Here is a 12,958-nt window from a genome sequence, read left to right as displayed (position 1 = left end):
TAATACTGAACTAGATGGCACTTCCTGTCCCCTAAGATTCACAGCAATATTCAAAGGGTTGTTACTTAATAAACAAGAGACTAAACTGCAACAAAAGGGGATGGATAAGAGAAACGGCATATAAGAAAAAAAATTGCAGTTACTTTTTATATTTAATAATAACCAGAGATATGTGGGGTTCCTAATGAATGTGGTCTGAACGTCAGAAAGAACCTTCTACCATTAGAGTCAGGACAATTGACCTGTCATTGACTCTGACATTACTGGGCACGTATAACACCTAAACTTGTTGCCAATGGCAGGGGGGAAATATCTTCAACAAACAAGCTGATTCACGTGCTTTCTAGCATGTCCTTCAAACCCACAGATCACTAATGACTTGGGAGTGTCTTCCAGTTGCATGGAACTATGGCAAGGGATGTGATAGCAAGGGATATTATTTCTCTTCCTGAAATTCATCAGTAACTTTTTTCACTTCCATGACTGAACAGTTCCCAATAGTTCCCACACTTCTGCCATTGTTCTTAAGTTATTCAAGCACAGCAAGCCTATTGTTGAACAAAGAGCATTTCCTCCAGGCAGCTTTATGAGAGGCAGACCAAACAGTGTAGCCAGCACAAAGATTTCATCAGCCATCAGAAGTACCAGGCTTAATAGGGATAAAGGTGCAAATCAAATACATTTTTGAAAAGTGGACTGATTAAACCACCCTTTGGACTCCTCAACGGAAAGAACACATAATTGTTACTTTAAAGTCAATACCTCTCAATCCATCTCCCAGAAATGACTCAGTCATAAAAATATGAAATATCATAAGGGAAAGACATTCCCCTTAAAAAAAAATGTTAATGTTTATCTGTCTTCAGCCACAGAGATCATGGTTCCTCACTGCAGGGTAGAATTCCATCCTTTCATTCACCATGACGACCAGACGATGCAAAAGCCTTTCCTCCCACAGGACAAAACCATTTACAGGTAAGTTATGCATGAGAGGCTTAAGAAGCACAGAGTTGTACACAACCCACTGTTTCAAGAAATGATGAAAGTGGTTCTTGGGATGACATGACGCAGTAGGTGCTGTTTATGACTTTTCTTTGATTTGGCGCCAAATGTAGGCTTATGGCTGAATATTATTATTACAGTCATGCCTTTTATTGCAATGCAGAAACTCAGCCAACTCCGATCACTTCTTCTAAAGCAGCTGTTCTCGAGCTATAGCAGCATCCCAAGCTCCTAAGGTTAAGAGGGGGAGGGTTTTTAATTTTATTTTTCTTTATTCCCTCTCCAAATGCAGCAAAGGCCTGTCAACTTGGCTAGGGGAGCTAGCAGGGCTGTGCAAGTCTTTGGCACATGAAAAGCTTGCATATACAAGTTGCTGTAGGGTGTGTGTATGACAGTTGTTCCTACACAGGAGAAGCACCCACCTAAGCTGGGCTCACTGGCATACATCTCACTTAACACTTGAAGTATGGCAGCTAGATAATTATTAACAGTGCAATCCTATGTGTTTCTACTCAGAAGTAAGTTCTACTAAGTTCAATGAGTCTTATTCCCTGTTCCTTAAAGAAAGGCTGATGCTTTTGGTTGACCATGTCTCCAATAACAAATTCTGAATCAATAAATCCTGAAGTTTCGCATGTGGATGCTAAAACTAGTATTTTTTATTGGGTGACCAGTACATGTGGGGTTTAAGTCATACTCAGAGTAGACCCACTGAAATAAATGGATGTGATTTTACTGGATTGACTTTGGATAGGACTTATTTGTATACTACTCACTTCTTTGGGCACTATGGGCATTATTTGCCCTGACATTTGCCAAAATAAGGGCATGTCTGTTAAAGGAAGGAATTTAACAGGCTGCTAATGAAGTGTTGACTGTATGGAGATTGTGCATGTATTATATACGTTATTTTGAATCAGTTGTTTACATTGTTCTGCTCTGTGCTGCTACGGGTTGATTATATTTCATGCTGGCTTTTGGATGTGAGAAACCTATTCATTCAAAGATGGTAGCATGATTCTTAAGCATGCTTAAGCATGCAGAAAAATGGTAGAGAAAGGCATCAAATAGATGCTTGCACTTTGCTTAGCAACAAGAGGGCTTGCCTCACCCATTTAAAATGATGTAAGGGTCTTGTAACATTGGAAGGGTGTGTATCACATTTATTGTGGCCTCTTTCTTGTAGGCATGTTCCTTGCCGGTGAAAACTCATGCTACAATAAATGAGCTTGCCTCTAAGGGCCAAACTAGACTAGATGTCAATCATATCTTTAGTATTTGTGCTAAATTTGCAGCCACTGGAAACTTCACTCCTGGGGAGAAATGGAAGCCATGTGTGTATGTGATGGGGATGATTTCAGTTAGGACAATGCTGTGGCCCTGATCTAGTTGACCCTCCACTATGAATGCTAGCTAGGGATGATAGGAGCTGTGGTCCAAAAACAACTGGGGACCCAAGTTTGAGAAACCCTGAAATATATAAAGGCACAAAGACATTCAAGTTTGCTTAGTGTCCTATTTCATGTCCCCTTTCCTCAAGTGTTGTTTCTAGAGAAATGAGTGTTTGGACAAGGTTTCTCTCACATGATATATGACAAGTTCTCCAAGCACAGGCTATTACTATGTCTTTGTAAGTCATCAGATTGGCAAATTGGTGTAGGAAGAGCAGGCATCCACGTGCCTGTGCACAGACGGAACGTGATACAAATAAACAAAAAATTCTGTTTCGTTTTCAATGTCTGAATTAAATTTGGTACCTTTGATATTTGGCAACACATTTTCAAAGTGTCTTACCCTAATCCCAGCCAGCCAGCCATCTGATGCCATTGTTAAAAGAATTATTTAATCCCCCATCTCTAAAGGTAAGTCATGTCCAGTTCACAGTTCACATACAAGAGTTATGGGAATGAAAGCAGAAGGATTAAAGTGTCATATTCCCATGCTGTGGAGACATTTCTGCACCTAAGGAAAGCCGTGGGCCCCAGAGGTCATCTGGTGCTAAATCTGCAAATTAATGCTCTGAGACAGTTGATGACTGAGCTGGAGGTCAATGCAAATCCACTGGCAAAGTATCTCAATTAGAGTCCTAACTCTTTGCCAAATTATTTAGGCTACCTGAAGTAGCTCTTCTCAGATCTGCCCCAATGATATCTTGAGCTCCTGATTAATGAGGCCAGAAGCAAGGGAGGCAGCAGAACAAATTGTACAGGGTGATGTCATCGGATGGCTCCCCTGAGAAGGGAGGACAAGTGGTTATTCTACAGCTGCAGTTGCCCTTATCATGCCAAAAAGGAGTGAACAATATCGACAGAAGGTCAATTAACATCCTTGAGCAGCATAGCTTCAAGAAACCGTGTGGTTGTGAAACTACTTTCCAAACATATGCACTTGCCTTATCAGTGGCCCCAGTTAAGTGTAGTTTGTGTGTGTGCCTAGGGACCATTTGCCAAAAATCCCCCAATAGACAACATGCAGCCAGCCTCATCTTTTTCTGTTGGTGGCCCTTCTGTGCAGAAGATTCAGAACTGAGCAGAGGCAGCTTCTTCTAAAAGAAGACAGCATGTCGGATTTCAAGCTGCTGTGAGGACTGAACTTTGGCCGTGCCTTTAACAGCAGCTTGGTGCACAGACAGGAGCAAATGGAGTTGTTTATTCCCACACTATGATTTCAGAAAATCAAGCTGCTGTTAAAGATGGGGGCAGTGTGTGTGTGGCCAAACTGGAACAAAGGAACTTCAAAGGGAGATGGCAATGTGAATCCACTTGAATTACACTTCTTCAAGAAGTTCAGTGCTTTCACTTGTGGACTGAATTGGAACAGGCACTACATCTGTTAACTGGCTTGCCAATGTCAGATTTATGTGTTGTATCAATAACTTTGTGTGTGTGTGTGTGTAGCCACTGTTAGTAATGTGATGATCACTTTCTGTACTTTACTGCATTCCATTTCCTTCTGACTTCACCATTTAAAATTTCCTCATCACGTATCTATATACCTGTAACCCAGACTTGCCCATCTGATGAAGTGGACTATAGTCTGTGAAAGGTTATGCCATAATATTTGCTAACCTTAAAGGTGCTACAAGACTCCTTTTGTTGCAAGGGACCAGCACAGCTACATATCCCCCTCTGGGGGAACATAGCAAAACTTTGATTCCTTTTCTATTTTAATTTTCAGTCTGTGTGATTGGAACATTCTTAGATGTTTCTTCCCATGATATTTAAAATACATGCCTTGGGAAATAGTCAGTTTCCTGTCAATTTCACATACAGATGGGACTGATAGGATATCTGTCAACTGGCACATATTTAGGAATGGGCAGATCTGTCAATTATGCTTTCTTTCAGTTTCTTATTTTTCCCCATTTTAAGTCCAGTTCTCCACATTAGTTTGCAATTTCAAAAAGTCCTTATCTGCATTTTAGTGTGAATTCCTCACAATATACACGTTTTAATGCTATTTTGGCATTAAATATACAATTTTTGGCAAATGAATTTTGCCTAATACAATGTATTTTTCTACATCATTTTCACTCACCTTATTACACCTTTAACCTTTTGCTAAGAATCTTAAAAGTCAGGAGAGTCAAAATCTATGTCTCAACAAGTAGCACTTGCTGAGAGTTTTAACTTGGTGAAGTTTGTTTTCTATAAAGTGCTAGAAGAAATGTACAGACCAAACCTAGTTTATGGTAGATTTATTCCATGAAGGAGGGGAAGCAATTGAAGAACGTTACAGTGTAGACCAAAATAATATCTCTTTGCAAACAATGTTTCTTGCAGTTAAGTGCAGTCAAGAAGCGATATACGTGCAGAAGCAGACATTTGTCAAGGGAACCATATTAGGCAAATCTATTAAACAAGAACAGAGTCATGCCTTGTTTTGACATGAAATTGCTCTTTGCCTACTGTTTTATGCAAGAGTGAAAGTGAACTCTTAGACTGATTAATGGGATGAGATCTTTCAGTTCCGCAGAATATGAAAGGAAGGGTGGCATCCTACCGCAGAATTAACGTCCATCTGTGATGCTTACGAAATCTGATGAACAGAGCAGCAAAAGAAACATTTGATGTGATGGATCTGTTGCAGGGCTGTGCTGTTTTCAGACTTACGCGGGGAAGGGAAGGATCAACATGTTAACTATTCCCCTACACAAAACACATTCGCATAAGGAACTAGCTTATCAATCAAAAGGCTTGCTGAGAGACATCTCCCTGGCATACTAGTTTTGTTTGTGAAGAAAGTATATTATATAAGGACGCAATCCGGCATTCAGTCTCCTACACCAGCAGTTGTGATGGTGCAACCTGGCAATTGGTAAGTCATAAGGAAGTCCTGCGCGGGTGGCGCTGTGGGCTAAAGCCTCAACGCCTAGGGCTTGCCGATCGAAAGGTCGGCGGTTCGAATCCCCGCGGCGGGGTGCGCTCCCGCTGCTCGGTCCCAGCGCCTGCCCACCTAGCAGTTCGAAAGCACCCCCGGGGGCAAGTAGATAAATAGGTACCGCTTACCAGCGGGAAGGTAAACGGCGTTCCGTGTGCGGCTCTGGCTCGCCAGAGCAGCGTTGTCACGCTGGCCACGTGACCCGGAAGTGTCTCCGGACAGCGCTGGCCCCCGGCCAATAAATGTGAGATGGGCGCACAAACCCCAGAGTCTGTCAAGACTGGCCCGTTCGGGCAGGGGTACCTTTACCTTTACCTTTAAGGAAGTCCTGATTCTCTGTTTTGTCTCATACTGTTTCAGCCAGAAGTATTTTCATGCCCAAGCTTGGTTACCCTTTAAGCAAGCTGCAATCACTGTATTAACAATGAAGCAGTACAGTTTGGATTGCCAATTATGCTTCAACCAGCTGTACTTGGCACATGCCCCCACGTAGAGACTTGGAAGGCAAACTGGCCCCCTTGTAAATTACAATGCCCTACTTGTAATGCATGCATTGTACACCAAAAGTAAACACGTTTTATGAAGACACCGTATACGGATTATAAAATGATACCTGAAAGCCGACCCAAATGACAAGCAGCGCATTTAGCCAAAGAGAAAATAAAACAGAAAAGGAGACAGAGAGGAAATAAGAGGCTGCCTGTCATAAAGGAAGCCCCAGTCCACCATTTGCAATACTCCTAAAAAGAAATGAAGAATGCAGAAAGCAGAGCCATAGCTATGAGGGGACTAGCTGCGTTTTTTGCCCCGGGTGAAGCCTCCAGAGGGGCACCATTGAGGCTCCCAGCCTGTGTGTGTGTGTGTGTGTGTGTGTGTATACAAAAGTGCTTGGGGGGGTACCAAACTGGGTCTTTGACCTGGGTGAAATAAAGCCTAGTTTCATTCCCACAGAAAGGCATGCTGTGTCAAAGAAGCATTGGCCATTTCCCCCTTGGAAAACGTGATGCCAGCATGTATTCAAACCTGAAAACGCTTGACCTAGGAACATGTTTCTAACACAATTCAACCTTTCAGTTTTCGCATCATGTGAAATATTTGCTGCACTCACTATGTTGCAAGGACCCAAGCACCATTTTTGTTTGTTATCATTACGCATCTTACATGATGCAACCCTGGCACAAACCATGATGCTGCTCCCATGCTTTCATCGTGTGGCACCTGGGATCGTAGCAACAGTGGCAGACTTTGGATCTTAAAATTTCAGCAGCATCCTGTGCAACACCAAAATTCAGTGCCTCCCCCCACCTCTTGCCTTCTGTTCTTTGTCATTGTTGCAGCACCCCTGCAGCACTCTTGGCTCAAGGCCCAGTGTGGGCAAACCAATCGTGCTCCCCTAAATCTATCTCTGTTAGCAGCTGTAACTCAGGCTCCATTTGATATTGTTGAAGGCCTTTTCAGCACTGAGAAATAGCAGTGCTGTCTCCTGTTTGTTCAATGAGACACAATTGATTATATGTATTCTCATCTATATATTATCCTTCATTTTCTACTGCCAGATAAAGCCAATTTGGTCTACATTTATGTATTGATTCATTGTAGAATTTAATCTTTTTGCCAATATCCCTGTGAAAATCCTATAGTCTATATTTAAGAGATAGGTGGATCAGTAAGAAGATACATTAGACATATATTTCCTCTCTTTTGGAATTACCACAATATTTGCCTCTTCCCAAGAGTCCAATGTTGTTTTCTTTTCCCATATTTCACTGATTGTTTTCCTTAACATTTTAACTAGTTGTGATGCAAATGTTTTATAAAATAAAGCCATAAATTCATGCCGTCCTGGTGCCTTATTTTCTTTCCATGCTTCTGGTTTGTCTAAATTTTCCTGATCACATGGTATTGCAATATTCCCTTTAAAAATCTATATTGATTTTCTTTGAATTATCTGTCTGACATAGTTTGGAATACTATCCTAAAGAATTCTGCTCCAATATATTAATTTATCCTCTTCTGACTTCCATATTTCAAGGGGAGGGGGAGCACTATAAATTCTTTGAACTGCCCTGAGACCTTTGGGTATAGGGTGGTATATAAATTCTAATAATAATAATAATAATAATAATAATAATAATAATAAGCATTTTTATTTTAAAAAATCTCTAAATGTAAGTAGTTCAAGGAGAAAAACATGCCATTAAATTCTAAACAGAATCTGGAACAAGGTGTATAGAAAGAAAGGGGTCCCCCCCCATATTGTACTCTCCCCCAAATCTCTTCTGAAGCTGTTATTTGCCCTGGAAGGGAAGCTTCTGGCATCCATGCAGGCAGCTCAAAGTTGTGCGTCTGAATGGTTCCATGCAGTTGGGAATCACTTACAGTGCAATCCTGCCTTCTCATTTAGTATCCTCAGGTGTAAGTTCCATTGGGTTTTATGGAACTTAGTCCCAGGTAAGCAGGAATGGAATTGCAACCTTGCTCTCCTCTAAGTGTGTTTCGGACTGCAGCCTCACTTTGGTACTTGAATGAATTTTCAGAATGTGTCTTTTAAGCTTAAAATGTTGCAGGCAATTCTTGAAAGCTTTTTTCTTTCTTTCAAGGGCTTTGATGTGGCAAAGTCAGACTGTATTTGTGCCTTAAACTGTTTCTTTCCTCTGAAGTGGAGTTTGTGAACTGAATGGTGCTTTGCCAAACATGATCTGACTTGGTGTCTGCATCAAAGGTGCCAGCTTCCCAAACTATACTGTCTTTGTGCTTTTCAGCTCTTTGAAGAAGGAGGAAATGGAGCGGATATTGGGACATGCTCATTTTCTTAATCTGTCACTTACAGCTGAAATATCAAATGCCCAGCAAAGGTATCATAAGTTAACATTGAAGAGCTGTGATTTTGTGCCTGGTGTCTTCCATTAAACTTTATTACAAGTGACTGAGGCATAGGTATACTGAGATTCAGTTATATTTTAAAGCAAGTGCAGATATTTGCCTCATTGATTGTAAAGACTGTATAGCATTTTCATTGCTCAGCCAGAGATATTTTCATGCTGGAAAACAAAAAGAAATATATTTGTCGGTAGGGGAAAATATGTCATCTGCATCTCCACCTTTGTCTTCTCCCCCACCCGCAAAATGAGTCCAAGTGCCTAGTTATGACTGTTGGCAACATCTTAGTGCAAATAAGAAATAAATTCACTTATGATACACAATGATGGAACCAGTGTCTCATGTGAAAGGCATGTCTTTTGAGGGGACAATGGAACTCTTGACATACCAGTCATAAGCATCTTGCTTCCTTAATTGGTTTTCTTTTGTGATCTGATGGCGTTTGAGAGGATGCAGAAGAACTTGAGATGGAATGTGTAGGGAACTAAGGAAGTACTTTCTGCACTGCCACATTAAATGAAACGAAACAGGCTGCAATAGTCAATTGACACTATTGTTATTACTATTAGTAATAACAACTAATTTACTAATTAATTAATTTACTAATTTAAACAACTAATTTATTTATTTTGAATATGCTGGTTCTTTTAGTTTCCCCTACCACACCTCAGAAATTGAGATTATGATTTATGATGCTATTTCCGGTCTAATTTTGCTGACTTGTATATTTGTTGAGAAAACATGAGGTTGACTGGCTTATTCTATATGCCCTGAGTGCTCAGTAGCTCAGAGAATCACTCAAACAAAACTCCAAGCTATCACAAATGGAAATTTCATGCACCGAACACAAACCAGATTGTGCTACACTACGCATGGGCAGGAATAAGGGAGGTGCTGCTACTGACCCCTTAAAGTGCATCTTAAGAGCTGTTGATGATGCCTAGAACTGGGAACACTCTGCAAACTTTTCTACCCTGCCCTAGTGAGAAGGGGTCTTTGAAGGCAAGCAGTGCTTCCCTACCCAGGCATTGGGTGACTGAAAGCGACTGTTTCTGGCAACAGGGAAATTATTAGCTGTGACTGTTTAAATAAATGTTTTTAGATCTTCTTATTGTTTTTAATATGTTTTTATTTTATTTTAAAATGTATTGTTTTATTGCTTGGTTGTTTGCTACCCTGGGCTCCGTTTGGAAGAAGAGAAACTACGACCATAAGCTCCCCCCCCCCCCGAACAACTACTAAGCTCTGTATTATGGGTATATTTCATTACTTTAAATTAAAAATCAATCAGTCAGTATGAGTGAATGACTGAATACATTTGCAAAATGATTCAGAATACTGGGGGGGGGGGGAGAAACTGAGAGAAAAATGACAGGTTTGTCCATTCCTAACACGACACACACAACCTGCATAGAACCATCTCTTGATTTTCTCAAAATTCTTACAACTCCCCTCAAAGCTGACACATTTCAGCTGAGCTGTGGAGAATCTAAACTATACTAGATCAGCTTTCACCAACCCTGTGTCCTCCTTGGTGGGGCTGATAGGAGTTGTGGTCCAAAACAGGTTGGCAAAACTGTCCCTCTCTGTGATTTAATGCTATTGTTTCCAAACAGATTTTCTTTTCCCTTTGCCATTTCTCCTGTTGATAGCATTGTATCTGAATTTAACTGCCAATAAGTGTCACTTCTAAATCAGCTGTAAATGCATTTATGGGAATGTTGTGCCAGTGCCTGAAATTTAACACCAGGGAAAATGCCAGACAGTGCATTATTGTGAATTCACATGAGGGCTGTGGTAGGAAGCAAGTCAAGCAAGCAATACATAACAGACCAAAGTGCTGCTTTATGTGCAGTTGGAAACGCAACCACTGTGAATAACAGGAGTAGAGCTTGATGTGAACAGATGTTTGTGTAAATGGACAAAAGATTGTGCTTCCACAAATAATGATTTTTTTTAGGAGGCAAGCACTTTTTCATAGTAACAGCTGTACAGTTAAAAATGATACTTTGAACTTTTTTATTAAAAAAAATGTTCCAAGAATCCTGGACAGCATATGAAGCATCAGGCCCAGTTCCAAAAATTTACTCATATTTCATGCTACCTGTCAAAAAAATCATAACCACTCTAGATGGTTAAGTTGTAGATATCAATGATCAACTGAAGCTACCAATCCCATATTGAGATTTTAAGAATGGCTTTCAAATACATATTTTTGGTTATGGTTTTCATTTGTTCATACTGTCCATTCCGAGTGTAAACAAGGTGCTAAAAAAGGACTAGGCAGTAGGATAAAATGTAATATTCTTGCAAGCCCCAAGTCACTGACCACAGCTGAGCCCAAACTATCTCAGCACAGTGTGGGAGCAAAAAAAGACTGAGGGAGTACAAAGTGGGTAGGTTCACTGTGTTGTGTGAACTAGGCCATTGTCACAGGAATGGCCTCCCTGCAGTGGAAAACTCACAGGAAGTTGTCTTCTACCTAATAGGAACATTGGTTCATCTAGCTCAGTACCATCCACTCTGACTCTCTGTGGGTGCCAGGGATTGATACTGAGCCCGTCCCGTCTGCATGCAAAGTGGATGCTCTAGAACTGAGCTATGGACCCTTCCCAACAACAGCTCTCCATGTTCCCATTGGTTCTAGTAGAGAGCTGGAAACTGACATCATGATGGCTCTGATGTGCTTAGCAAGTCCTTGCCAATGTTGTGATGAAGCAGCCTTCTGACCTTGTCATCTTAGTCTTCAATCTTCTCTCAAATGGTTTTCCTAAATTTCCCTCTGTTCATGGAAATAAGATGTGGCGAAGGAGAAGAAGAGTCTAAAGTAAAGCTTAGACCATTGCGTTTGGGACTGATTATTAGATTTTGCTCCATTTCTGACTACTATATCAGCATACACGTCAACTGTGTCCCAGGAAAACAAGCAGTTTGGGTGACGTGATTGCGCACCATGATCTTGTCCCCCAAAAGCACTTTTGGGGAGCCAAAATCTCACATGACACCCCAAAACACACGTATTGGGGTGTTGTGCTCTCACGCAAAAACACCAGAGTTACATGACTTGTACGGGAGTGCAACCCTGGAAAATGGCATCCCAGTTTTTACCTTGACATGTTGGAAGGTAGGCAACTGGACTTCCCCGCGACCCTTCCCCTCTGCAGGGAGGTGGGACTGATTCAGATGGTCCTCCCCTGCCACCAAATGGTTTCCAGAGAGTGGTAGGGGATGCTTTATCTGATGTTGATGGCCTTTCAGCTAATTCCCTGGTGGCCCGCTGGAATGTGGAGTTAACCAGCGCTATTGACTGTTTGGCTCTGAAGCACCCTCTCCAATTGCATGGAGCCCGGACAGCCCCATGGTTTTCCATGGATCTGAGGGCAATGAAACAATTGCTTAGACGGCTGGAGCGCCAGTGGCAGATAACTCATTCTGAAGCTGACTGGACATGGGTTAGAGTTCAATGTTGAGCCTACCAAGTGGCAATAGCGATGGCGAAGAAGACTTTCTTCCACCTCTATTGCATCTGCAGAAAACAGCAGCAGGAAACTCTTTCAGGTAGTTCACAATTTAGCAGAACCACCTGCTCCATCGGGGCCCAGTACGGACCACATGATCTCCTGCAATGATTTTGCAAAGTTTCTTGCAGATAAAGTTGCTCAGATTCGGGAAGAGGTAGACTCCACCGTGGGAGCAGGGCCGGGGTGGGAGAGTGCTAGAGTCCTGTCTAGTCAAGTTGCATGAGATCAATTCCAATCTGTGACCTCTGAGGATGGGGACAGGCTCTTGGACGAGTGAAACCAACCACCTGTCTCCTGGATCCTTGCCCATCCTGGCTTATAAAAACTAGCTGGGAAGGGCTGGGTGATGGGCTTCATGGAGTGATGAATGCTTATCTCTATGAGGGAGCCTTCCCAAACCTGCTGATAGATAGAGGCAGTCATTAAACCGCTTCTTTAAAAAACATTTTTAGACCCAGCCAATATGGCCAACTATCGCCCAGTCTCAAATCTTCCATTCTTGGGCAAGGTGATTGAGCGAGTGGTTGCTGAACAACTCCAGGCACACCTGGAAGAAGTGGACCATTTGGATCCCTTCCGGTTAGGATTCAGACCTCATCATGGGACTGAAACTGCCTTGGTCGCACTGGTCGATGATCTCCGGCAGGCTAGGGACAAAGGTGAGTGCTGTTCCCTAGTTCTGTTGGATCTCTCAGCGGCTTTTGATACCATCGACCATAACATCCTTCTGGACCGTCCTTCTTGTCCTTATGTTTCAGTGTGAGTGGGGGGACGTTCCACTTGAAATCTTGAATTCTTTGGGGAAAACACTTGAGAACAAGAGAAACAGAGAAAAGCTAGTGAAGCGACAAGAGCATCTGTAGTGTTTTGGCTCTTTGTGCAGGTTGCTAATCTGATCTCTTCAAAGACAACATTCTCCCCTTTGTTTTCTTTTTAAAGATCTTACCCTGTTTAAAATTCATCCTGCTAAATCATGGCTATTTGTTCCCACGTACCTTCTCAAGGGCATGTTTTTCCAAAGCAATTTTAAGACAAATATTATTTTCTTCACCAGCGCCTAAAAGTTGCATTTGTCATCTCTGTGCAAAAGGCAATAGATGCTGGTCGATCATCTATAATACAAACCTAGGAAGGAATTTAGCACTGCAATAATAAAAGAATAATAAGCTGAAGGG

Source organism: Podarcis vaucheri (genome assembly GCF_965113315.1).
Source record: "Podarcis vaucheri genome assembly, chromosome: 3".
Taxonomy (NCBI): Eukaryota; Metazoa; Chordata; class Lepidosauria; order Squamata; family Lacertidae; genus Podarcis; species Podarcis vaucheri.
Note: the sequence above shows the minus strand (reverse complement) of the source record.